General features: G+C 48.5%; 1 long non-coding RNA gene across 1 annotated transcript in view; it reads left to right on the top strand.

Moving 5' to 3' along the window:
• Positions 1–1,702: 1,702 nt before the first annotated feature.
• The window catches only part of LOC119110563 (uncharacterized), a 48,005-nt gene continuing 23,258 nt past the window's right edge, over positions 1,703–26,449 (top strand). The window contains exons 1-3 of the long non-coding RNA XR_005095509.1: positions 1,703–1,827; positions 18,129–18,207; positions 26,161–26,243. This is a non-coding gene — a long non-coding RNA (uncharacterized LOC119110563). The remainder of the gene's footprint in view (positions 1,828–18,128; positions 18,208–26,160; positions 26,244–26,449) is intronic.

The raw sequence follows: 26,449 nt of genomic DNA on the forward strand, positions 1-26,449 counted from the left end.
GTGTATATATACTATGCATAATGTATGTGTGGGTGCGTGTGTGTGTCGCTACTACTCGCTACTACTATTAGACAAATACTTGGTGATAAACAAGACATTTTGGACCACACCAAACAATTCAAGGGAAAAGTGTATAAGCCAACCACTGATATCATACCGAAGGGAGCTGGAGGACCAGCTAGTAAATGTAAACACAAAAAGCTGAGGAGTGGTCAGACAAGGGGCAGGCAGGAGTGCGGAACAAACTGCTTCATCTATCGGCGTATTTGTCAGTAGCATGATCGAATAAAGGGAGCTAAAATGCTCTGTACGCGTGATAAGCGATTGGTATGAAACGAGCAACGCTAGATAACGTGTTCATTGCAATGTGTGTGAATGTGTATGCCATATCGGAGAGACAGGGGAACTGAACAAACCGGTTCGGCAAACCATTATTAACCACCAAGACAAGAAACATCGTTAGATTACACAGAGTCCAACCATTTAACGCACTGGACCACTTGATTAATGGTGTGAGATTTGTTGGCATGGAGAGGATGTGGAGCAAATCCTTAATCTACAGAGAGAGAAGTGAGAGAGAGAGAGAGAGAGAGAGAGAGAGAGAGAGAGAGAGAGAGAGAGGAGAGAGAGAGAGAGAGAGAGAGAGAGAGAGAGAGGAGAGAGAGAGAGAGGGGAGAGAGACGTATTTGTGTATATATATATTATATATAATATATATATATATCTATATATATATATGTATATATCTCAGCAATATGTATATATATATATATATATATATATATATATACACGAGCATCTTGCGTATATTATATATATATATATAATTATATATATATATATAAGATATATATTACATGAGCAGCGAGCATCATATATATATATAACATTATATATATATATATATATATATATATATATATATGTATATATATATATATATATATATACATGAGCATGGGCGTGTATGCGTGCGCACGTGCGTATGGTGTGTGTGTGTTCCACGACACTTTTTGACCAGATTCTCCGCTGGATGCGACGCGTCGCCATGGCACCTGACAGTCTCCTTCGGCTGTCCTGCAATCCGCCATACCTCCATTGCAACATTAGGTGAGACGTGTTCAATTGAAACGGGAAAGATCAGTTTTCCTTTTCCAGGGCTGGGGCTGCACATGTTCCTCACAGACGGGCGGTCCCCCGTCGGCCGCCAGCTGGCCTTTTTTCCATCGGCTATGCAGAAGAAGCACGTCCTGCGCAAGATCGGCGCCATCAGCTGACGATTTGGCGGACACGGAGAGCGACATCATTTTTCCATGCGTTGCCATAGCTGTAATGCAAATGAGTTTTTACGGAATGCGTCTCTCGTCTTCCCCCCTTCCCCCCAGGTAGCATTCTCTTGTCCCAGCCTGGACCCAAATTTATACCACGGAATTGAATCGCATCGGTTGCTTGACTGCGGGAACGACATGCGCTTTGCCACGCGGAGTACTTACACTTTCCCTCGCATCACTAGATGGCAGGGCTGCATTATGAGTCGCGTTAATCGCGCTTGCTTTCATACCGAGCGCGGTTGGCGGCGCTGCGGCGGGCGAGGGACACATCAAGGCTTTGTTCGGCCGTTGGCAGATGGCGCGTTGGAGGCAATCGATGACCCAGCCCGGCCCGGCGGCGGTGAATTTGGGCCAGTCGGCGCGAGCCATGCTTGTGGTGTGGGTGGTCGCGGCCGTGCTCGGCCGAGCGGCCGGCGCGCCGGCGGGCCTGTCAAGCAGCTCGCCCTGCCAGCTCGCTTGTCGAGACAATTTCCAGCTGGTGACCGTACCGGCTCAGGTGAGCGACAAACCGGCCTACCATCCGACCCGTACGCTATCGCAGCTGACGGCTCTGATCTGACCCGTTATCAAATATGATTCCTCCGGCCACGTCAGTTATTAGAGCCGACCGTCAGACCCGACCACTATCGCAACTGACGGCTACGATCTGGACCGTTATCAGAGATGACACCTCTGACCACGTCAGTTATCACAGCCGACCGTCACACCCGTCCGCTATCGCAACTGACGGCCCCAATCCGATGTGTTACCAGAGATGACAACTTCAACCTGTCTGCGTCACCCCTGCCCGTGATGGAAGCTGATCCCCCAGCTTGGGCCACGATCGGAACTGATTGCTCCGACTCTAACCGTACCGGAATGATCGTTCCGAAGTGAGCCGGCATCAGAGCTGACCGTTCGATGCAGTCCGTTCCGAAAACTGAACGTCTCAACCAGACCCGCGCGGAGTTACAGCTGATATTTCGCGCAGAGACAATTTGATAAATGCTATCTTAGGAAGAGTCTTGTTATAAGTATTTCGATGTCTAGACATAGCCGTTCGCTGTCTGCCGCTGTAGCCGGCTCCGAGCATGGTACGCGCCTTGCACGCTTGGAACTGTGATGATCCATCAATATACTTCCTATGCAGCTGCAGCTCCAGACGCGCATGGCGTGAGCATTCAGCGCTTGTGCATCTGTAGGTGAATTTTTTAAAAAGAATATGACTTTCACTTGTCAGTCATGTCCGTAGCTTTGTGAATTTGTGACTTCTGATTTTTACTGTCCACCAGAGAGCATAACAGTGAGAGGCCGTTGCGGGCGCTGATTGAGCTCTCCTTGCACCTCACATCCGACGCCCCCCCCCCTCCCCCGGTCCGCTAACGCCCATGCGTTATGAAAAGTGCAGCGCGGCTAATAGAAATCGAAGGACCGCATGACGCAACCACCCCTGACACGGCTACGGTGTCATCGGCAGATGCCAAAACCGCTGAGCAAGTGCTGTCGGTTGGAAGCGAGCGATGCAAGCGCAAATTCAAGCGGTTCATGTCGCTAGCGGAGAATTGTTGATGGCTGTAAAGTACGCCGACCTTCGTGGAGCTCACCCTCGGCTGGGCTAGGGAGGAATTGGTCCTCACCGTGACGTGTGCAGTTATCGATGAATTGTTACACAGTGCCTAGGCCAGTGCAAAGCGCGTGAGAGCTTCATTGTTGATGTTCCCGGAAGGCAAGGATGCAGCATTTCTTCCAATCCTTTACGCGGGTATGTTTACAATTGCTGGTTTCTTGCTACATAGAGACTTAAAGTGCAATTGAATAACAAGTGCGTTCACGGATCATCGATATACACGTCCGAGGCCATACGGCGCTAAACACACCCGACCGCTATAGTTGTCAAGAGTTGAGCGTACCTCTTGATAACCACGTACGGCGAAAAGTGGCGGTCATAGTTATGTCGTCGGCCACGTGACTAATTTCAGACGCGCAGCCACTTTGTGCTGCAGAGAAGGGTAGGGGTAGGGTGGCCGTGGGAGAACTCTTCAAAAGGCTTTGACGCACCATGAGATCTGATTGGAAAAAGACGAGCATTTCTTGTGAACATGAGAACCGGCGCGAGAAGAAAGTGAAGGGATGAAACAGACCTTAGCCGAGTTCTCCACTATGCAGTTTCTGTGCGAAACTTGACACATTTGTTAACATGGCAGTGCTTCAAGTACGGACATTGCGATCAATTAGAAAACAGCCAGTTTTTCAGCCGGCTTTTGCCGCTCTTGCCGCTCTTGCCTTCTACAAGGTTTCCATGCAGGTCACTAAGCCCCTACTCCTCGAGGCCCTTGAGTTCTCGAGGGGTGCGAAGACTTTATACTCCCAATTATGACCGCTTATTTTGAGGACAATATGCATTCAGAGCCCAATAAAGCCTAAGACTTGCTTCAGTCAAAATCACAATGTCGAAATGCTTTGGAGGTACCGAGGCCTGCTAACCAGACGTCCAAAGGCCTCCAGCACGTTTTATTTTACAAAACATGCATTTGGTTGGTTCTGAAGGCATAAAGACTCTCTTAAGATTCCTTTTAAAGACTCCTTTTGCCACAAATCACTAGACGCCAAGAAGGGCATTTTCACCAATGACCCTGGGCGGCGAATGGGACCCTTATCGCAGGAGGTACCAATCCCTAAGAGCCCTTAGAACGTGCGCTTATACATCCGATGGCATTTTTACCGTAAAAGTAAAGGCACAAGCGGCTGTTTGACAGGACCCAGAAGTTCGAGGTGATCCTTCCTGCTTTTGGATATCCATGTAAAATGCTTGATAATGGGTCCCAAAAGTCCAAGAACCTCTCTGACAGGGCTCTAAAGGAGCTCAAGAGGCCCCTTTGATAGATTCCTCAGAGATCCAAGGAATTCGACCGATCCAATCTGATGCAAGGAATCCGACCGATCCAATTCGATCCAAGGAATCCGACTGATCCAGTCCGGTCCAAGGAATCCGACTGATCCAATCCGCTCCAAGGAATCCGACCGATCCAGTCCGATCCAAGGAATCCGACTGATCCAACCCGATCTAAGGAATTCATAAGGCAGGAGCCTTTAGAGGCGCACAACCAAGGGCTCCCGCCTGCCAGGGCTCCTTGACCCAATTCGGCAGGCGGGTCCTAGAGATCCAAAGAACCTCTTTGGTCGGAGTGTTTCTTGGCATGGGTGTCGATTTCTCAGCATGATTGGAGGGGGCAAAGTCGTAGAGGTCACCGAAAAGGGACAGGTACGAAAAACTCCTGCGATATCATCTACTATGTCTGTTTATATATATATATATATATACATATATATACATATATATGCATGTATATATATATATATGTATATACATATATGCATGTATATATATATATGTATATATATATATATATACATCAACACTAATAACACATTTTGAAGGCTAAAATGTGCTTATCTACCGCGAGCACACATAGAAGCTGCAGTTTGCACCAGCTTTTACCTGTTCAGAGGTCAACCAGCCTCAAAATTATACAGCTGAAATGTACATCCCTGTCTAATCCTTGAATGCTACACATTAATCTTGAAAGACTTTCGCAAGGACTGTTTTTATAACGGCCTTTCTCGCGCTCCCGCCGTCTGGTGTTATCTGCAGTGGCCAACATTGCTCGGTTTGGTAGAAACTGCAGTCCCGCACATCGGTGTTCTTGCTCCTAAGATTGTAAGCGCATGCTCAAATTTTTTTACGTGATTTGTTTCACTAGGCGATTCTGGAAAAGGATTGACCCTCTCAGGCAACATGGCTTGCCCTATTTTCATGTCTTGCCTCATCTCGATTCACTCTTTTCAATAATTATGAGACCTTTGCCTTTTTCGGGCAGGGAGAAACTTGCTGTTAGTGTGCTTAATGTTCTTTTGTCTCTTTTGTCTCGATGATGTACGTTCTGGTGTTTTAACATTTTGAACAATGTCATCACATTTGTGTGCAATGTGTGGTGCGAGAACCCGATTCAGTTTCAATTTGTTTTCAATGCCATTGACATCCTTGAAAATTTTGCTGCTGTCGCTTGAAGTTGGTACAAGCTGCCGGTCACCTCACACTGACTTTGAACCACCTTTCTCTTGACTCAGACACTTCGCACTTTGGATGTGAACTGAACGGTGAAGTAATTGATGGCGAATCTGTCACATGTCACGGCCATTGGGCATCCACCACGGAGATGTCGTTTAGCGAAACAGATTTTGGGCGCTTGTCGGAGAAAATAGCTTCAGTTGCCCCTAGAACACACCACACACATATTTTATGAGGATTTTACCTACCTTTCTCTTAAAGTTTGGGAGCAGGAGTCTCACCTAGTTGTATACGTGCTTTTCAGACACGTTTTCTCGCTCTAGTCCCATGTGAAATGTTGTCTCGCCGGGGATAGCAATTATTATGTTGGACCTCGACGAACGAAACTAGGTTTCACTAACCGACATATATATTCTACGTGATTTAAAATGCTGCTGGACGCGTGCAATTAAAAAAGTAATGTGTAAGTTAACGTGCGCGACTATTAACACGCGCCTGGGTGTTCAGAGATGTTCCAATGGCCACATGACTAATGAAATGGCAGGTTTTTGGCCTCGGTCTGACCTCAATAGCTGACCCAGTGTCAATAGAATTAGTAGGTCTTTCGAATTGACTAATTTTCTAAGAAACTGTCACAGAGATGTCTGTTTCGCCTAACATCTCGTTGTCACACCAGATTAAAGGTATCCCTAGAAATTGTATTCGCTGACAGTCACGGTCTAACTTTGACCTGCTATATGCTCAGTGACCCTGCAAGATACGTATGTTTCATACCAAAAACATTGTTATTCAATTGCCTACAGGCATATAGAATCTGGCGCGGGTGCGCAGGGCCGTTCGGAAATAATTTCGCAAAACATTTCGGAGGTCAACTTGACCCTATACCCGAGCGCTTGTTGATGTTCCGATAACACGCGGTGGCGGAACCTCTCATTGGTCGCGCTTTGTCGCGGTAGTAAGAGATTGAAACATTCCTGACAACGCCAAATCGCCCAGGCAATAACCAAAACTAGGACCAAGATCAACAGGGCAGGTGAGTTGTGCAGTTCAACCATGCAGGATGTAGTAATGACAGAAAATGCTACAGTGCACATAGTTGGACGAGCTCCGTAAGCTGCTCTCAACTGACGCTGACATTGCAGTCTGCGCTTTCCTTGTTCCATTTGCCTGTGAACCATTGATAAGAAGCCTTCAAAATTAATCTAATTTGAGCTCTCACTTGTACTGTTCTGCTTCTGCTCAGGCTCCAAAAGCTTGGGGGCCAAACTCACCAAATTGGACTGGCGGGGGGGGGCAGTGACTCACTCAAAAGAATACGAATCGGCGCCCCTGCCGTTGGATGCGATGGATGTTTTTGGATGCACATGTTCCGCCGCTTTGCTTTCGTCTTGTGGCGCTGCAAAAGAAGGCAACTTGCTGCGGTCTGCACAATTGAAATATCACTGAATGACGCAAAAACACTCCCACAAAAGCACAAAAGTAGACAATTGTCAGCAGGAGATATCAATGATAAAGTTAAAAAAGACGAGCAACATGCAGGTAAAACTGAACAAAACTCAAGTATACACAGTACAACCGCGGACCTTTAAGCGTGTGACTTATTCAGTCAGGTGCATTAAAATGCACATGATATCGCATTATTCATTTTTTTTGGCCGTTTACCTGTGAGGCAATAAATAAAGCTATTGCCTGCTATCAAGTGACCCCCTTTGAAAAGACCTCCAAAGTTCATCGGTTCGATTTATCATTTATGAGCTATCCAGGGGCCCTTTGAGGGCTCTGAAGGCCCAAAGACCCTGTCTTCTTTCAGGGGCCCTCATCCGTCCTTGCCGCTGATTCAAACGGCAATGCAAAGCCAAGGGAATTTTACTAATATGAGCGTTGTCAACATGCGGGTGAAAAACGGCAGTGCCGGTCAGCTCAAGAGAAAATAGCTTTGTTTATTCTGATATTTGTTTCTGCGGTAGGACGTGTAGCCACAACAAAGCATATTAAATATGGTACGCTTCTTGTTGATGTATGTGGCATCTAAAAGACAGGGAAGACAAACGGTCATGAGTCGTTGCAAATAGCTTTTACAAAAGGTATGGTCTGGTTAAGTATTATCATCGTGCAAGGTTCATTTAGCTATACGTTGAGCTCATTTCTACCGTGGTTTTATCATTTACAAGCTAAGAAAAGCTACAACAATGATGCGCCCACTCAGCAAAGTCCCGATAGCGGGACAGCCCGTTCTGCCCCCCCCCCTGCCACTCTCACGTGCGACACGAATCCGAACCGGCGTCACAGTGGTCAACTGTGTCGGCCAGCTACGGCTAGCTCGGGCCGATAGCTTATCGCAGGGGTCAGCTGTGTCGGCCAGCCATGGCTAGCTCCGGCCGATAGCTTATCGCAGCGGTCAGCTGTGTCGGCCAGCCACGGCTAGCTCCGGCCGATAGCTTATCACAGCGGGGCGGCAATGACAGTCGGAAAGGCCCGACTTCCATCAAAAGTGTCGAGTCATTCCGTTGCTGTTATGACCGTTCGCCATTCGCTTGCGCTCAGCGGCTCACGCTAGGGGAGGCACACCGGTCAGCATCGGATGTCTCCCCAAGCCAGTGCGCGGATCCGGGGCATCAGAGAAAAACCTGAAATAAGGGCGTAAGAAGAGCAATAGTTTCAGATTACTTACTACGCATCAAATCAAAACATGAAACGAAGAAGTCTGAGAACGAGGTAGAAAGGCGTCATGACTATCTTTAGATATCGTTTCCTAAAATGGTCCCCCTTAAATATTTTTAATAGGGAAGGGGCCTTTCGAGGTGCTCCTTCCCTTCGCGCAAATATCGTGTGCGATTACTTACACCCACGGGGGAACGTGTCATTCCGTTCTCCAAGCGTTACTGTATCGCTGGTGAATACGAAAGTTCGTGATCACAAGAAAATGACCATTAACGTCTTACGTCAAAGGTGTGTCGTTACCTCATGTTGTCAACGCAGAAACCCCCCAGAAATTTCGGAAACATAAATAGCTGTGTTAATCTGCGCGTTTTTTTCGTTGCCATACTGCGAACTTCTCACACGACGAATGCAAAATTGCAAGCACGCGTCATAGTTTCACGTGTAGCCGTCGGTGATACGGACCCTATTTCACAGTGGTAGTGACCTCCCAATGAACAGGAAGCTTAAACTGAAGTCAGAAAGATAGATCGAGCGTCCTGTCGTGTTCCGGTTCCAGGTTGTTCGTCCCGCCGTATCCCAGTTCCAGGTCGTTCGTCCTGCCGTGCCCCGGTCCCGGATTGCTCGTCCTACCTTATCCCAGCTCCAGGTCATTCGTTCCGCCGAATCCCAGCTCCAGGTCATTCGTCCCGCCGTGTCCCAGCTCCAGGTCGTCGTCCCGCCGTGTTCCAGCTCCAGGTTGTTCGTCCCGTCGTGTCTCAACTCCAGGTCATTCTTCCCGCCGTGTCCCAGCTCCAGGTTGTTCGTCCCGCCGTGTCCCAGCTCCAGGTCGTTCGTCCCGCCGTGTCCCAGCTCCAGGTCATTCTTCCCGCCGTGTCCCAGCTCCAGGTCGTTCGTCCCGCCGTGTTCCAGCTCCAGGTCGCTCCTGTCATTTTGTTTCAGAGAGGAGTTCAGAAGACGTGCCGGCTGTGGTATTCGTAAGGCGATCTCCACCGTATCGAACGGTAAACTTTAGGACATGCAACTTTTGCACAATTATCCGCTTTTAGACGACGCTGACGCCTTTGAGCACCCATCCGTGGTAAGTTGCGAACTCCTATAAATGGCATCCACTACTTAATGAGCTTATTAGTACTTCCAGTGTTTGGTTGCCACGCGGATATCTATCCACAATGTAATGAACCGAACAACGGGAAAAAAAACTGAGAACCGGACAACTTTCCTTTGGTATTCAACGAATTATTGTAGCAGAATCCCTATACACGTACATACGTGTAAATGTATCTCGTAATTCCGAAAGGAATAAGATTAAAATAAACACCCACATCCCGCTGCTTGTTTGCAGAGCCATTATTCTCCACCATCCTAAAACCTTGTGTGTTTGCCATCCAACATCACATCGAAACTATTAGGCATCTACTTAATTCGTGTTGCCTGTTCTCACAGCCATGACATTTCTACTGGACTAATCAGATGAAAATACAACCGATGTAGTTCTTCCGCTCTCTCGCCCGTCAGTGTTAGCGTCATCTGATAACCACTCAGCACGGGCAATCCACTTATGATACACCGGGTAATGAAATGCGTTCTGCGAATGTGCTTCCATAGACCCGGACCCCAAGGATAATTATAGCTGTTCATTCACCATGCATGAGTTTGGCCCAGGTCCTGACAATTACGCCTGTCTGACGGTTGACAAGAAAGTTCCGACAGCATACGCGGGGATTTTCGTGTTTCTCTAAACGCTGCATCCAGCCATTTCCCCCGCCTTTGATCATTTGAGGATGGTGGAAAGTGCACTACGGGACCGCCGAACAAGCCCTTTGTCCATAGAAACAGAAACAGCAGCAACAACCGGCAAGGGCACAAGTAACTGGTTGAAACGGGATGCCTTTGAACAGCTGTTGTTTTGCGAGTTCCTTGAGAAACTCGTTACGATGCGTCTAGAGTTTTTGTAAGCCGGGATTAAACACAATAATTTTGCGTCGCTGAAAGGTCTCTGTCCGGCTGGACGTCGCCATCGATTTGATGACTCGATGGAGTGAAACCGTCACAAACAAGGCCGGACCGTTCTGGACAACGTGGTCGCTGCTGACCGTCCTAGACATGAGGGTCGTTGGTGACCGTCCTGGACATGATGGTCGCTGGTGACCGTCTTGGACATGATGGTCGCTAGGGACCGTTCTGGACATGATGGTCGTTGGTGGCCGTCCTGGACACGGGGGTCGCTGGGGACCGAGACGCCTTTGAACGTGCCATAACGCATTTTGCCGACAAAACTCAACAAACTGATATCTCTCTCGGGTTCATGCGTACAACAAATGCGCAGTCAACTGCCGTATCTACGCATAAGGGGAATGCTTCATGTAAAGATGCGTATGCATCCTGACATGCATATAGCTATGCACGTTTGTGTATATATATATATATATATATATATATATATATATATATATATATTTATATAGATTTATGTTTATATATTTACATGTGTCATGCATATGAAAGGCAGATGTGTGTAATGCTCATACTGGAATGAAACAGCCAATGCACAATGCATCCTCCGAGAGATAAATCTGGCCTCTTCTTGATGTACCCTCAAGAATAATGACATACGTCCGAATTGACAAACATTTCCCGATTTATATACCACATGTTTCACAAGTCGTTTGCAATTTAGAAAGTAAAGTATACCAGAAGAACCAATGCAAGAATAGCCCTTTCATGGCAACTTTTCATGGGTCTTCCTATTGCTAAATCGTGGAAGGTACATGAAAACTCCTCCGGTTCAAGGCCCACGACGAATTTCGTCCGAAATGCATGTGGCGTAGGCAGTTCTTTTCGTAGCTACTCAGCATCTTTTGTCACCCAGAACAAACACAGCCATATAATACAGTCATCCAATCTCGCAGTCACGGTAATAAAAGAGCAAAGGACATACGGCACGTGTCTTCCACAGCACATGCCAGCGATGGCTTTGGACCTCGACTTCGTGGAGACCGGAGCGAATGGGGCCGGCGGTGCGTCTGACAGCTCGGACACCACCCTGTCCGTCAGCGGCGGCCACCACCGCCTCCCAGTCCGCCGCGCGCAGCCAGCCCGTCGCCACCTGTCCGATCCTTGTCCTGCCGAGGGGCGCCGTCTCCGCCGGCCGACATGGATTTGATTGATCTGGCGCGCCGTGATCGCCGTGTTAGCAGGCCTCGCTCCCGCCTTGCCGCCGCCCCACCCGAGCCAGCATCGATCCCGGCGGCCGCGAATGACTCGACCGGCGCCAACAGCGCCGTTGTTTCAGGCGGGCTGCGGCGCGGCGAGCGCGGCGCGGCCGCCTCTCGGCACGTTGCCGGGAGCGCGGCCCCTCCCCCAGCGGGGAGAGCACGCGTCCGCACGCGGCGACCCGTACGGCGCCGCGCCGCTCCACACGCCGGCGGGCGCCGTGGGCCGGGGGTGCTCGGGCTGGGCGAGCGCGCGACGGGAGCTTGTTAGGGGAGGGGGCTTGGCGGCACTCCAGCCCGAGTGGTCTCCAAAGACCCCAGACACGAGCGGAGCACGCCACCACAGCCCGGCCACGCCCCTGTGATCCTAACGCGGCGCCGTGATGAATTGGCGGGGTGGCAGGCGCAGCTACCTTCACTATAGATGGAGGGACCTTTTGGTCGGCGTGAAAGGCCGACGGTAATCATGATGAGGACATCATTCGAGGCCATGAGACGCTCTCACCGGCAAGAGCGATCCGAGCTATTCTTAGCAGGCGCTTGCAGGTCGATTTCTGTTGAGAAATTGAAGCTGGGGAGGTCTCACAGGTTCCTGATGCCCGGCTCTGAAGTGTGCAGAGGGGCGCTGTAGGAAACCGGCGCGCTAGAGCTCTCCAGAGCGCTTTGAGGCGTAGGAGCGCTGACTCCTGGGGCAAAGGAGCGCTGACTCCTGATGCGGAGGGGTGCTGCTGCCTATTGCACTCAGCTCACGTTCCTGCAGGAATGTCTGTTAAAATTCCTTGAAAAATCCTTTCATCTGGTGTATGTAGAATAGAATTAGTCAGCCACCTCTCATACATACATATGTATATATATATATATATATATATATATATATATGCATTTGTATATATTTGTATATGCATAGTGCACATTCGTATATATATATATATATATATATATATATATATATATATATATATATATATATAAATGTGTGCGCGTGCAATATACGTTTTTAGTGTTACTTTGCAGGGGTTCCGACCAAGGATTCGTCATCATTCCCCATCTAAATGTCGGAATTTTGAACTAAGAACCCTATTGCGTGAATTGTTCCTGATGATTTCAAGCATTATCCCAAAAATGTCGTTTGCCGTACACCTCAAGCCTGCATATGATTACGATGGGATATTCGGATACGCTTATTTCCGTAGCTTGTGCACTTAGACGATCGCTGTGCTCGGACCAAAGACATCGGTATTCACTGGAATATCATTGTGTTTGTCATTGGCCGGCATATCCTAAGATGCTAGAGATGAATCAATTTCTATGAGTTATCAGACACTGGCAGCCTGGCATGCTGCCTATTGCAAGAAAATTGCTACCAGATCTTCGGGCAAATGCACAGCCATATACAACAATATTGCATCTATGTCCGCAAAAATATGCAATCAAGCAAATAATGCTCCAGGTACCTTAGCTTCAAAGACATCCTATGCTTGTTGAAATGCCTTTATTTCGTAGCAATGACTTATTAAACATACTGTGGGCGAAGACGTTGCGATTACATTTTTGTTTTTAGGCATCAATAAAGTTGGGTAGTGTTATGATAAAGTAGAATTTGCTTGAAAGGAGGATAAGTCGAAGGAGCATCGATTGCCCTTTTCGGTGTTCAAAATTTCTAGAATATGGTCCATGTGTGTGTGTGGGCTCAAGCAAAATGATCCATACGTGTCACATGTGCGGCCAATCACTATGTATGACTTGATCCCAAGCTTGAAGGGTAGAAGCTATGCTACTATCCCCCGAATTAGAATATCCCGAAAGAGATCGCACGGTGTGCAGCAGTTGTAGCCGCCAGTCAGTTCGGGATGTAAATTATCCAGTTGTCAATGCAAATTACATACTGGTCAAGACGCACCGCAGGTCGTCGGGGCATCATGCCTTCAGCTCTTTTCATGGCAATAGAGGATTGGAGTTGTTGAAAATCAGCTCTTGTCTCATTTTATTTGGAGTCCGAGTAGCCTTTGAGCTGATTTTCAAAACAATGCAATGGCTTCAATGATCAGGTTATTCCACGGAAACCTTGCCCAGGTTTTCCAACTTTTCGGTCGGCTTCTGGCAACACAGTTTTTCATAGTTTCCATGATCATATCACGGCTAAGCTGTTGACATGGGTATGGCACTTGGTGGAATTAAACCTGATGCAGCTTCTAAAAGCGAGTGTTCATTTGTTTCCCGTAGAAGTAGGGCCCATCAAGAAGGTACATGGTAGGCTTAATGTAACATAAGGTGGGGAGAAACAGGTACATTGAAATGGTAAATTGTACAACTGCACTTCCATGTTTTTGGGAAATGGCTCCATCCGCACGCATAGAAAGAATCATGATTAAGCACTCATTTTCTTCGACAACTTTTGCAAACTGTCTTCTGTCCCGACACTGAGAATTTACAAGATGACAGATGTCATGAGCAGTGGCTTAGCTCTATCAGAGATGAACTTCTTTTTGCTGAAATGAAGTGCATAAGACCGTGTTCCATTTCAAAAAGGAAATCTGCAGAACTCCTTGGAATACGCTCATACTCATGCAAGATATATTTGGAAAGTACGTTATGAATCCTCACTCCGTTAGTTATACGGAGCGCTGAGTGCAAGGCGAAAATATAAGAAATGTGCGGTATGTACAAACTAAGAGCAAACAGTTGCCTTTCGGTGTGAATGTCGCTCAGTGTAAAAACACTTTTCTCCAACGGAACATGATCCGCGATAATCTTGAGTCTCATCACTCCAGAAGTGTGCTTCATCGTCATTGAAAAAAGACGAACTGTACTGGGTTTTGGTAGTCCGTAGTCAAGCAGCACCTCCAAACAGCCATTCACCTCGTTGCGATGGTAGAAAAAAACTGAGCCCATGTCACCGCATAACTTTAAAGCTACGCCACAGCGACCAGCGTCACAGCGAAACTGCGGGACAGTTCGGCACGCAAAAGACGCAGGTCACCCACGATACAACGACCACGAGGGCGCCTAGCTTCCTTTCATCACAAAGCACTAAGGCGATATAAATTCACAACACAGACGTATGGAAGCTCTCATATCAACCCTTTTGACCGATACCGAAAGGACCAATTCGTCCTCACTGTAGCAGCGTTCAAGAAGATATCACTTGGTGCCATTTTGGTGAATGCGACAATAACAAAGCCACCAAGCTCTTGATTTTCGTTCGGCCACGCGTAGTGACGGAGGTATCGACTGGCTTTTCGTCCCATTAGGTCGGAGAATGCCAGCCAGCCCCTGTTGAACGATGTTTAATGCAACAGTACGCGTCAACTGGGGTGACGATTCTTAAGCCGGCACGCTCCAAGGGTGATGCACGCTTCAGTGTGGCTGCCGCGGCGGGTGCGTCGAGACAGCAATCGGCGCCAGTGTCAATGCGTTAGTCAGCGGCGGCTGAATCGACACCCACGCGGCCGGCAGGAGTCCGGGCCGAGCCGCTTCTCAGTGCGGTCACGCACCGACAGCGCCGCCCGGGGCGCGATACAGGCGGCTGGGGCGGCGCGGCGGCCCCAGGCGCCCCGGCGCCGCCGAGTCGTCGGCTGTCTCGCGACGAACGTGACGCTGCGATAGGTCGGCCGGCAAACGTGGCGCGACGACAGGCGCGACACAGCGCCGGGTCGATGGGAAACGCCCGTCCCGCGGGCCGCCGACACACACACACACACACACACACACACACACACACACACACACACACACACACACACACACACACACACACACACACACACATATATATATATATATATATATATATATATATATATATATATATATACAGACAGACACACACACACACACATCGTGTGGCAACGGACATGTCGGGACGGCCTTCGACAAAGACGTGTCGGCGCGCGCACGCGCTGTACCGTCACGCGCGCACACACGCGGATATCCGGTCTTCTGTACACATGAGCACGGAGCGCCTGGTAATGTCGTGTGAGCCTTGGCGGGGGGGGGGGGGGGGGAGCCCAGTGCCCAGACGCGGGAGGTCGGCTGACGTGGGCGTGCCGGTGTGGGGAGGGCAGGGGCGAGCACGAGGCGCTCATTCGGCAGAGCAGGCGGCAGCCATGTGGAGCTCTGAACGCGTGCACGCCTATGGGCGATTTAACGGAAGGACAGAGAATGGTCGCACGGAATTGCGCGCGGCGCACCATGGTGGCAGCCAGTGGTGCAGGAGCAGGTGAGGACAGTGAACCCTCCAACGTAAGAAGCTTAACGAGGGCTCGGACGTTGCACAGCACGCATTAATTCAGGAAGATTCCTGCCGCAGCGTTTTACGTGGTTCATCCTTATTTAATGGTTTCGACGTTCCTGTGGCAATTCCTTTACCGGCTGCCCGTGTTTTTTTATCACGCTTCAATGTTTTTGCCAGAAAGGCTTCAGGAAAGGGCTTCAGTTTGTAAGCGCAAACTAGAAATTGGTAACAATAGTTCATGCAGGTGGGTAAAAGCACATGCTTTTCCGTGGCTAGAGGGACGTAGATACGCATGCCAAGATGATTGAAACTTTCCGTTCACGTCGCACGCGGCCCTCGCTTTGTGACTGATATGGGATGCGGGCCTCTGTTGTGCGACAGGACATGCTATGGTATTGCCTAATATATCACAATTAGAGAGCCACAAACGACGTTTGTAACAACGTGCCGTACGCGATATGCGAAGCTGCATCTTGAGACATGCTATACATGCATTTTGCAATGTGCGTTAACTAACACCATTGCACATTCATACTCAAGATGACTATGTTGTGGGGAGGGGATAGCGGTCAGGGGCCACCTCTGGACCTGTTGTCGGTTCTGGGTCCGGATCGCCGCCACACCACTGCGGCATCCCACATTGGATCTGATAAAGGCATCCCGTCTCGAAATGGCCACATTGGATCCAATAAAGGCATCCCATCTCGAAATGGCCCTAAAAGTCCGTGAGACGTAAAGACCCAATCATTGTTAACACGCGCTCGGATGGGGGTTAATTTGACTCTCTCAAAGGTTTTTCTTTAATAACTTCCGAACGGCGCGGTGTAACCACGCCAAAATGTGTGTAGGTGTGGGCAATAAAAAACCAATTCTTTGGTGGACAAAAATTAGATACACCTTGTGCGGTTGCTGACCTATGGCACGTCAAAGCCAGCCCATGGCTGTCAGCGAAGGTAATTCCTAGGGACTCGTTCCATCTGATGCGACAACAGAGTGTTGTACGAATCCATACATCTTGGAGATGGCTCCTTAGTTAATTAGACAACTGAATTTAGGATTAAGACGGGCTCCATTGATCGGTGTGAAAATGAGACCATGGTCCAAATTAAACCGTTCTATAGCTTGAGAACTTGCCTTAAGACGCAGTTTGTGAAGCTCATTGTTCATTTCTTGATCACAGAGATGTCAGCAGGTATCTTATTTGGACTTCCTGGCTGTCAGAAGAGGTCACTGATCTTGAATCGCCCTAATCAGCCTGAAGAACCTGACCCTGGTCAATGATCAATCTTTTGCTGTTAGGAGCATACCTTCAAGCGCAATTTTTAACACTTATGTTAAGTACAAAGTCCGAACAGTCTCGTAGCTTATTGGTTACCGTGACCTTCTGAGGGTCACTGACCTAAAATGAACACCAGTCACCCTTTGCTTAGAGGAGGTGTCCAGCTTAAAGGTGGTTACATCGGGAAGCCTGAGGGCACTTCGGACACTGATCTGGAGTTTGACCTTTTTTTTATCTTATTTGGACTAATGGAAAAGTGTCCTCAGAATTCGACACGAGTGAGCTCTCATACAGGCTTATCTACCCCGTAAATTTAGTGCTTCTAGCTCTCTTAGCTTTTGATATATCAGGGGTCAAACTGACCCCCTTTCTACCCGAACGCTGCATTCAACCTGCCACCCGGGCGCGAGTTTAAGGGAATGTTCACATTTGAAGATATTGAAGTAAGCATCAGATGAAACAAGCTCACTTATAACTATTGGTATACTTTTCAAGTGAAATAGGATGCTCTAGTACAGCACAATTCTCTTTTAGTAAATATGCTCCTTAATAGGTCATGATTTAATTACGTCATCACTATTTGCACAGCATTGATTGGGAACCAATTGACAACCTTATATCTGGACATCGCGCTCACTAACGCCAAATATGAATGTCCTCGACAATCATGTTGTTGATTTGTCTTGATCGCCGTATGGTCTATAAAATGCAGGATTTGAATGACGTTATTATACCGTCATAAATGCCAAGGTGACTTTTAAACTACTCTCTCCGATATACCTTTCCCCTTTTTCGCGGGCGTATAGCTCAGAAACTGGAGGAACTTCGATCTTAAGAAGGGCAGCATTGTGAACAGCACAGAGAGGTCTTCCACATCGGCATTTGAATTCAAAACCGCTTATAAATGTGAAACACTCCTTTTAAGATGACATTTGGGCATTGCGTTGTGTTAGAGCTCACTGGACTATGTTTACATTAGAAATATAAATTCAGTCATTTTACGAAATGTATATATATATATATATATACATGTGCATATATAAATATATATATATATATATATACATATACATACATGCGAACTTAACTTAAACACAGTATAGAAATGCCCATCAGTCTCCCCGTAAGTCCGGCCTCGTAGGTGTAAGGCACAAATTGTTGTTAAAGCATAATTTCTTCGAAGAGCTGAACGCAACGAACATCTGTTTGGATTCTTGCATATGTAAATAACACGCAGTCAAACAAACAGCCGTAGGGACAAGGTACCGCCACCGAAATTAACAGTTGGATAGCAGTGATGCCGCCACCATCCCTCACGAAATATTTATCCTGATCACCTGACATGTCCCTATTTGCTTTTCAGACCCTCAGCCAGCCGTGCCTGCTCGGATGCAACAACTATAATGCGTCCGTGAGGTTGGCTGGGGCCTCGTGCGTGAAGTGTAAGTACCTGATGCTGAAATTTGCATGTCGGCACGACCACTGGTTGCTTGACTGCCAGCTTGGGTACCTCGACTGGTTGCAGTCATCGGTTGCAAAGCCCGTCGGAAGCATGACTGGCCGGATAGAATTGGGCAGGGCAGCTAGGGCTACCAGATTCCTGTTAGTTGACGGTATATCAGCTTTCGGCCTCGACGTAAGCAACATAATGATCTGACCTAGTAAAGCGGCAAAACAAACCGAACCGCAGAGAAAACATATTGCCTACAGCCAAGGTTGTAGGTCCCTTTTCAGCTCATCCCCCAACTTGGGCTTCATCCCCCACCTTGCGCTTAAGCCCTCCCCCGCCCCTCCGACATTGAGAAGAAAGTGGGCCAAATCCGGGGAGAAGCACGTCTGTTGAACGTATTTTGGGAATCGACCGCTCAATTTCTCCGTTCTCAGACTCTGACTCAACTTACTAAACTGCTCCTCTATCTAGAAGCCTAGAAATTGTGAAAGGTGTTTTCCTATGACCGGTAACAGCAGGTTCAGCTTGCTTGCCTCGTTGCACCGCACATGGCGTCAGAGTACGGACAATGGGGCATGACATGACCGTCGGATGGTGCCATCACTTGTGATGCGAGCGCCCGCTCTCAGCCCTCGGGCTAGACGCCGTCTGGGGCGGCAAGGAGCAACCTGTAATTATCAAGGAGCAACCTGTAATTATCAAGGAGTAACCTGTAATTATCAATCATTCGGTATTCTCAAGAAGGAGTAGATTCAGTTTTTTTTCAAATGACACGCAAAACGTGGGTATCGAGCGACGATTCTACGTGAATTTAAGACCTCAGGTCGTCACTGACGTGTGCATTGCATTTGAGCACCATGAATGTGGTTTTTGGGTGCTGTTGGGAGTGTTCTCACCGCATCTGATTCTCTTTGATGTAAACCAACGTGCAAGAAATACAGTCACGTTCACGCAGTGGACTTGCTTCAAAGATATTCACCATCCCTAAGCCAAGGACAACAATCGCACGCACGCGTGAATAGAAAACGGTGGTGTGAATGCGGTGCGTGATTAATTTATCCACCACCCTTGATTTCATTCCAGTTCTTTTGAAGTAATAGAGCAGCTCTTCACATAGGCGTGTCCCGCGTGGACAAAGCTATCAAAGTAACAAATGAATTGCAACAGATTTTTGTTCTTGACGGACCGTTTGCTCCGTCATTGAAGAACAATGTTGTGACGTCACCCATTATGGGATGTTGTTCGGTTTGTATCAGATCGCCAAGAAACCCGCCAATGGCACTAGGGTGGCTTATTTCCCGTCCTGTACCTTGCTTCTCATTCCGGCTTGCCATGTATGAAAACAACCACCAGTAGGAAAAGTTGACAGGAAAGCTATTATGTGACAGATTTCTTTAAAAAACGTCTTTCCTGATTGCACAGTTAGCACCAAATTATTGAAACGTTGAAAAGGTGGGTCTCGTCATATTATTTTACTTCTACGTCAAGTGCGTTGTTCAGGTAAATATGCCTGTTTGCAATCCACACGAAAGACTAGATCTTCTTGGACCGAGCTACATTACCTCAAAAATGGAAGTCTTTAACAACTAAAAAAGCCACTTTTTCTTACGCTTATTTCATGGTTAAATCATCTTAACAGTCCTGTTTCTTTAAAATCAATGAATGTTGAACAACTGATAGTTTGGCTTCGAAAGTTGAAACATTTTTATATGCACGCTGTTAATTATGCGTGCAAAAAAGCAGGTGTAACGTTTTTTACTGCACTGGAGTGAGCTGCAGGTCAACTGCAGTTCGACAACCAGAGGTCAAGGCTGTCATGATGACAGTTAGCAGCATAAAGACCTTGAACATGCAGGGCAGGAAGTGGTTTAACGACGTTGCCAAGGACAAAAATGGCTACTTTGCTAAAATGGTGAAAATGGATATTACAAAATGTTACAAATGGTGCTCCACGTTTCAAGCCGTGCTCATGGTCGCGAGGCAACAGTCACTGCAAATGAATGTTGGTAACTGTCAGCATGACAACTTTGAATTCGCAATGCTAAAAACAAACCAGGAGCTCAAGGTCTTCCTTGCTCACACCACGAGCTACACTTTGTCATCGCCTAATTAACCAGATCCTTTTTATAGCATGGTTCCTGTGACATTTAAGTGCTTGATGTCATATCGTCGAAGTTATTTATGGGGTTATGTCGGGCCAAGTTTAGATGGATGCCAACAGCTCAATACGACCCACAAAGCCAGTGATTGGCTGATCAGAACCTAGCGAAACGTGGCGCTGAGCCTGGCAAAAGCCACCACCAAACCGTGCCTACGATCGACTACACGACCTGCGCCAGGCCCATTCGGAATTGCGCTCTGCTCTTCAATTATTCATCCACGCGCGACAACGAATGATCACTGACGGACGTGATTTTGCCATTGCCGATGCTTTTCTGATGTGGCGTTCGTACAACCATGCGGAAAACAATTTGGCGGACTGTGATGAGGATCGGAGGCTTCCGTCTACAGGCCATTGTCCACCGTGCTGTTAGCAGAAAGGCTGAACACGGCCACTCATGCCTTATACCGGCGTCGGCAGCCAGCAGCCAGTAGCATGGCAGCCGGCCCGGCGCAATGCGACGCGTCGGCCGCACGCCACTCCATAAATTTAGTTAATGGTGCACAGTCGGCCGTCATAACAGCCGGGCGCGGCGCTTATAAGCGCGTTACAGCTTGTTTGACAGGTCGGCTGGTTCAGGCAGGGGCGCCGGGCATGTCCGTACCCGCCGGACCTGCTCCTGCGGCCGACAGCACGCGGGCCGGTGCAGGTACAGGTACAGATACAGATACATATACAGACTCGGATAAAGCTACAGACATAGAGACGAAGGCACGTACCAGTCCGGTCTGCCGCACTAAGGCCGGTGGCGCGAGCGACCACTGGGTGCGATCGCTCACGACGGTCGATGTACCGCGGCGTGCGGCGTGTCGGAGTCCGCCGCCCCCCGCCCCGCGTAGCCTCTCCATCTAGTTCGCTGCCCATCCATCGCCCGGCTTTGTATGCAAGACTGACGTGATTTGAGTTAGATTGCAGCGTGAAATATTCAATCGCCGGAATTATTTCGTTCGGTTCCAAAATTGCAATGGTGCTAGGCTAACAAAAGCGTCATGGTCGGCTCTGTAGGCTGGACCGCGGTAAATGAACAAGCAGGGTCCAGGTTTGAGTCGGGCTGGGCCTGGAAGTGATCAGTTGCACCTTTACGCCGATGGGATACCCATCATCCGCCTATTGGTTTGCGGCATGCTGTTACAAGATTTGCATCAACAGTGAGCGGGCACCTCCTCTCTGCATGAGAATAACCCTTTGTTTAAAAAGCATTGCTTTGGCAAGGCTCGCCAAAGCCGTTGGCCAAATGATCGTGAAGGAGACGCCCGCTTCCGTTACTTGCGACGTTAATCACGTGAGTCTCATTTGCAGCATGCACGGCGAGTGTTTCGCTACGCCGCCAGCGTCGGCATTCGGCTCTTATGGACAATGAACCATGTGCAAATAGCCCTGCCGCGTGCTCGGGCGCCTTTGCTGCCTTGATGTTCGAGGATGTCTGATGGGAGGTGTTTCAAGACGTTTTCCGGGCAACGTGTACCAACCTTGCTAATGGCCCTTTAATAGCTTTAATGAACACAGCGGTCCTCGCCGTTAACAAGGGTAGCAGCCACCAGCGGTGCTTCAGTGCTGCGCAGCGTTGTTCTACAACAATATGATCTATCACAAGGGAAGATGAGCGATCAATTCCATTGTCTTCATAAGTGACATCGATTTCGGAAGTTTTCTAGTTGTCAGTTCACGCACATCCCATACAAAGGCATATTTTTCGAGATACTTTGCTCATTCTGTTCTTTAATCTTGCTATCAGCTAACCAAGCAATAGCTGCATTCCTTATTGTCTCTCGCCGCGCCATTTGGTTACAACTAATGCTTGCAATGCTCAGTAAATTGCTGAGACAGGCAAGGACCGCCTCAGTAATTTTCAGGGACTCAAAAGTCAGAATGTCTAAGCGTTTCAGTCCATTTCTGAGAGATCTTCAATTTGATTCTCTAAGGCAGTCAATACTACCGGGGATTATTTAGAGACAATGGCGATTGAAGAAAATGCCCACATTTGGAGAGATTAAAACAAGCATCAGACATGATGAAAAAGCTTTCTTATGACTATTGGTGTACTCCTAGGGGAAAAGGCTGCTTCAGACAACACAATTTCTCTGTTAAGCAAATACACTTCTCAGTACTTCATAATTTAATTATGTCATCGCACCTTGCGCAACTTGGATTGAGAGCCAACCAACGGCCGTTATGTCTTGAAATCGTGTTCACGAACGCCAGATATGAACGACTGGACAAGCCTATTTTTCTTAGCCTTGATTGCTTCATGGTCAACGGAATGACATGATTGGAATGACGTTATTATGACGTCATAGATGCTTGGGTGACCTTGAAATAGTCTCCCTGCAAGAGTCCGCACATCTCGGTGAGCGTGTAGCTCGGAAACTAGAAGTGTTAATTTAGGTCTTAAGAAAGGCAGGGCTGTGAATTGCGCCAAATGACCTTCAAGATGGCTATTTCAGTTCAAAACCCTATACACATGTGGAACACTCCCTTTAAGACGCAGGAAATAAATGGAAAAACTCAGAACAACCAGAGCAATTACGTGAAAAGCCAAGGAGACAAGGGGATCAAACTTCATGGTGAAAAGCGTTGCTTGGAGCTGTCCAATAGACAGAGTAATACGCGGTGGGCAACATAAAGACCAATTTCTTGCCATGTCGAGGCGGTCATGGCTCCAAAAATGTCAGACCCCGGAAAAAGTTATTAGCTGTAAGTAAGGAATTTGGGTGCCAGTCGTGCTAGCCCACCCACGGGCTCGAGTCTCTGAGATAGCCCGGCGGCCTTTAAGCACACACGAAGACGGCCAGGGTCTCGAGTCGCTCGGTGGGCCCCTGTGACCGTCACCGTCTCCCGGTCCCCCCGACCTGCCGAGGCGCTGCTGGAGATGGTGAAGCTCCCGCCAGACTGTCAGCCGGGTCCCAGGACGTCGACAGGTGCCGTGAGCCTTGTGTGCCTTCTCGCGATTGGTGCTCACGAGTGTTATTGATTGGTGTGGTTGGTGTGTTATGTATGGTAGGGCTCACTGTTGTTATTCGCTGTATGGTCGGGCTGTCGATTTCGCAGGGACGACACCCGCTGGCACGTGTTTAACGAATCGTGATTTACGCCAGCTTTTGCAACGTGCTATCGCATGACGTGACGCGGGACGGGGCTTTTAATTGACGAGCTAAATCCGATAATTCTAGGCCTCGTGGTACGCCACAAGAACTACACTAGCAGCTATGACAGCAAAGCTGTCAAACATTCCCGATATATCTTTAGCAAGGCTCGCTGGGGCACGGTCGGGTCTACCACATAACACAGCTGAAAAATAAGTCTATAATGAAGACTTCGGTCACCAGGAAGTTCAGTCGCATCGCTACGGATTGGTGGTGATCGACAGGGCCACCGAAGTTCGATATAACCGGACGAACTGTCGTGCCGGACCGGACCAGACAGCGGGTATTGGGCAGCGGGAGAAATATGGCCGGCCGAAACCGTGCCCGGTCGTGACCGCCCCGCGGCGACAGTGAGGGGTAGGGACTGCGACGGCTGTGGTTCTGTTGCGCCGCCATCGTCGGCGCGATGGACTCGCCTTTGCTACGCTCATGGCCACATACATAACCCATGTCATCAAATGATTGAAAGAGCGATATTATTGGCCTCAATCTGACCTTAGGGCGTGCTGGCCTATGATATGAGACATTTCAGTTTTATTTTACGACCTGCAGCTGCCACGCTTTCCAGCCCCGCAATTTTCCACATCGCTAAAAGCGGCATTTAGGGGTTCTCCAGACATGCTGTCACCATCTCAACGATGCGTTTCACTCCCTCTCTCTGTCGACATCGGACCAGGGGCAGAGCAGGGCCAGGAGGCGCCTACCGCGAAGCGTCCCTCTATTGTCCGCTCACCCGTGAAAACCTGGCCGACGGGTCCGGCCGGTGGCACGATCAATCAAAACACAGCACTTCTGGGCAGTTGACGCATCTGCGTGCCTTCACACATCAGCGGCAACACTGGCGTGCTTGCAACCATCGGCGCCGCGCTGAGATTGATTTTCGGACCCGGGCTGGGCGAGGGCTGCCGTCTCTAGCGCGCGCGGTCACCGCCGACTAAAGGCAGACGACACCGCGCCGAAGGCAGGCGGCCGTGCCAAACAGCGGGGAAGCTATAGCTTAGCGGGGACTCAGATCCGGGAGATACCTCTACGAAACGTCGGGCCAAATCTCGAAAAATGGCCCGTGCCAAGAAGCGATCGTGTATGCTGCGGTGAGATAGCGTCTATCGACCTCATGCTCCATTTCGGAACAACTTTGTTTGCATTCATTGCTGGCTTTTTAAAATAGGTCAGAGTAACCGGCGACCGCAGCGTATACCGGTACGGAACAGCAGTGTTTTTTTTTTCGGTGCGAGGCGGTCTGAATGAATGACGGCCCACTTACATGCAAGAAGCTAAATAGCTTCCTGAATGAAACTGGAAGCAAATGAATGGACGTATATCGTGTTTGAAATGCGAGCTTAGCACTCAGAAGCCCTCTGTGCGTTGCGTGGTGTACCTAAGCAATGGCCTCCGCACAGCTGCCCCGCATGTGAACCTGTCATCCTCCCTCGAACCTCGATAAACACAAATGAATTTCACCGCCTGTCGCCTCGTCCTTGTCATCTTAAGTGTTGTGAACACTGCCCATGCTCACTACTATAGCATTCTGATGATTGTTGATCATCTGAAAGTATCGTGAGCATGATCATGTGCACGCGCAAGCTCCCTGATCAAGTGGCTCGCTGCTTTTTCTTCACAGCAACAGCACGTCGGTAAGGTTTTTGATACTTTTTATATTAGTCTCACTTCTGTGCTGAATTCGCTGCTCGGCGCTAGGCTGATATTTACGTCGTGCGACACTGCAATATTTAATCACTTCTGTTGCATGCTAAACGAACATACTTCTGTTCTACACCGCCATAAATATCCAGACAGACAGCCTGAAAGATGCATGATTGCCAAAAGCTTCTTCTGAAAGTTCACGTTCCCCCGTATGATTCATGGACTGATAGAGCGGGCTTCATGGGCGGGACAGATGGGCAAGTACCAGACGGGTAGCCACATTTGATATCGCGGCCCATTGAGCGATAATGTGACTGCTGTAGCGAAATGGCAGTGCTATATCAAACTTGGTGCACCCATCCAATCGCACTTCATTGCCGTCTGATTCATTGCCCTGTGCTAGGCTCATCGTGCGCATAGCTTGAATGATTAAGTGTCTAACAGCGGTAATGGACACTAAATGAAAAGTTGGGCGAATTCCCTAAAACATGCCCTGCACGCGCTCGAAAGTGTCACACATAGCCGCAGCCAACCTGGGACTTTAGGGATGAAGTTTTCAATCGTTTTGCTAACTGCAATGCTCTTACATGCGGCTGTGTGAAGGTTAAGCTGACATTTACGCAGCCTGGATTTGATGGCAGTTAGTGTGCGCCATTTATCTTCATCGCTCCGGTATAACCGCGCATCGCATAAAAATCGACTTTCTGCAAAACGCACACCACAACAACCCGAAACGCTCCCGGCGTAAGCTGCGGAAATGTTTATTCCCTCACCACTTTAAGCCATAGCTATTGCTGGATACGCCTTACTTAAACCAGAGATATCTTGCCAGTTGTAGATGTCTAAGCTCCTGCACGTAACATACCGGTTCCAATGAATATGTTTTACTCATGATGCATTTCAGCATTAAAAAATCCACGATTTCATTGATAATTTTTCTTCATCTACACCGAGCGCCATTTCACTGCGATAATGAAACACTCCGGATTCGTTTCAGATTGCTTGGATGTCCTTGACCTTGAAGAGGAGCGGCTGGCTTGCCAGAGCGGCTGCGCAGAAGCGAAATATTTACACCGCGCGGTAAGTTTCGAGACGAGGGTACATACAAACTACGATCTAATCTAGGGATTCTGTTTCAAGCCGGGAAACATAATAATGCACTGGTTTGTTTTGTGTTTTTGCTCACAGTTACGAAAAAGTTTAGGGTGGTATATGACGCTTGGTAAGGCTTCGTAGCTATCGTTGTTGCGCACTGTCTCCCAATCCCAGAAGTGTGGTCCCAAGTG

The sequence above is a fragment of the Pollicipes pollicipes genome, unplaced genomic scaffold (assembly GCF_011947565.3).
Source record: "Pollicipes pollicipes isolate AB1234 unplaced genomic scaffold, Ppol_2.1 Scaffold_7231;HRSCAF=8579_pilon_pilon_pilon, whole genome shotgun sequence".
Lineage (NCBI taxonomy): Eukaryota > Metazoa > Arthropoda > Thecostraca > Pollicipedomorpha > Pollicipedidae > Pollicipes > Pollicipes pollicipes.